Here is a 2183-nt window from a genome sequence, read left to right on the forward strand (position 1 = left end):
TCTCTCGTCTAGAATAATTTGTCCCAGTTTTTTAATTTCGATCTCCCACTTAATTTGTCTCATTTCACTTTTTACCATTATTTTTTAATGTACCACATATTTTACTAATTCATTCATACTTACATTTTATTATAAAATTAATATATAAAAGTAGTACTTATATTCCATTAACTTTTTCAACTCACTTTTTATTACATTTCATAAAATTCATTCTGATCAAAGTAGGACGAATTATACGGAACAGAGGGAGGGAGTATAATCTATACACCCCCACTCCTATCTATATATAGCTCACCATATTCCACACATTTCTCCACCACATTCCACTCATTTCTCTACTCCGCTACCATGTCGAAATCCGTGAACGCAATCGGCTGGGCCGCCCGCGACCCCTCCGGCGTCCTCTCCCCCTTCAAATTCTCCCGCCCCGCGGCCGCCGCCCGCGACGTCCACTTCAAGGTCCTCTACTGCGGCATCTGTCACTCCGACCTCCACACCGTCAGGAACGAGTGGGGCAACACCCGCTACCCCGTCGTCCCCGGCCACGAGATCGTCGGCGTCGTCACCGCCGTCGGCCCCTCCGTCACCAAATTCTCCCCCGGCGACAAGGTCGGCGCCGGCTGCCTCGTCAACTCCTGCCGCAGCTGCGACCAATGCGCCGCCAATCTCGAGAATTACTGCCCTGATTTAGTCCTCACCTACAACTCCCTCCTCCCCGGCTCCGCCTTCGTCACCTACGGCGGCTACTCGGACGTCATGGCCGCGGACGAGGACTTCCTCGTCCGCTGGCCCGACAGCCTCCCCATGGATAAAGGCGCCCCGCTATTATGCGCCGGGATCACCACGTACAGCCCGCTCCGCTACTTCGAGCTGGACCAACCCGGCCAAAAATTAGGCGTGGTCGGGTTGGGCGGGCTGGGACACGTGGCGGTCAAGCTGGCGAAGGCCTTCGGCCTCCGCGTGACCGTCGTCAGCACCTCGTCCGGGAAGCGGGACGAGGCGCTGGGGCGGCTCGGCGCCGACGCGTTCCTGGTCAGCGGGGACGCGGCGGGGATGGCGGCGGCGGCGGGGACGCTGGACGGGATCATCGACACCGTCTCGGCGCAGCACGCGCTGCCGCCGCTGCTGGGCCTGCTGAAGCCGCACGGGAAGCTGATTCTGGTCGGCGCGCCGGAGAAGCCGCTGGAGCTGGCGGCGTTCCCGCTCATCATGGGGCGGAAGACGGTGGCGGGGAGCATGATCGGCGGGATCAGGGAGACGCAGGAGATGATCGATTTCGCGGCGGAGCATGGGATTGTGGCGGATGTGGAGGTTATCCCGATTGATTACGTGAACGCGGCGATGGAGCGGCTCGCGAGAGCCGACGTCAAGTATCGGTTCGTGATCGATGTCGGGAATACGCTCAAAGCCGAGTGATTCGGCTCGGCTCGGCTCGGTTCGGTTCTAAAAAAATATTTGCCGATTGCGAGAGGATTCTATGTGATTTCGAATTTTTAATTCCGTATTTGGGAAACAGAAGCTCTTGTAATTTATGATTTTGGTATGATTAATCATTAAGCTTTATAATAAAGTATGATTCGCAATGCATATATTATTCCTTTTCTGGCCTGTGGGAGTGTATCTCTGATTCATTGCAATTATCTAAAAATACTATAGAAGCTGGCAATTTTTATAGCCTAATAATTGTAGTACTAATAAACTCTGAAAATCGAATAATCTACTTTCCGTAAATCTTTGCGATATAGTGGGAATATATATCATTTAAATTCATTGCTGGACCACAAAATTAAACTAAATCTGACTTTTGATTAACTTTTCTTTTCATTGAGTCTCACGAGTGTGAGACGAACTAGCGGCCAAGCGTACCACAACGTGGGAGGTTAAAGGTAACAAATTTCATCAGATCTGTTATTTGGGAAGAAGCTAGTATATTCGAGACATTTTAGGATTACAAAATTTAATAAATACCCCTAGTAATTAAAATTGGTACTTATTATAATTATAGTCAAAACATAATTCCGTACTAAAGATTTTGAAATTATATTTTTGCAAGTTTTTCAATTAACAATATTCCCCCTTTTCCCATATTTCCTTCTTTCATTTCTTAACAACGACCGAGGATCTGGCATGCGTATTTTGGGGTAGTCGGGTCGAACAACGACATCAACGTCCTCAACTTGTCA

At 49.5% G+C, this 2183-nt stretch overlaps 1 pseudogene; it reads left to right on the plus strand.

Moving 5' to 3' along the window:
• The first annotated feature begins 327 nt into the window (after positions 1–327).
• Positions 328–1587, plus strand: LOC125218779 (8-hydroxygeraniol dehydrogenase pseudogene; annotated as a pseudogene).
• Positions 1588–2183: the final 596 nt, after the last annotated feature.

The sequence above is a fragment of the Salvia hispanica genome, chromosome 1 (assembly GCF_029641045.1).
Source record: "Salvia hispanica isolate PSC_SH4W2 chromosome 1, Shi_PSC_v1, whole genome shotgun sequence".
NCBI lineage: Eukaryota > Viridiplantae > Streptophyta > Magnoliopsida > Lamiales > Lamiaceae > Salvia > Salvia hispanica.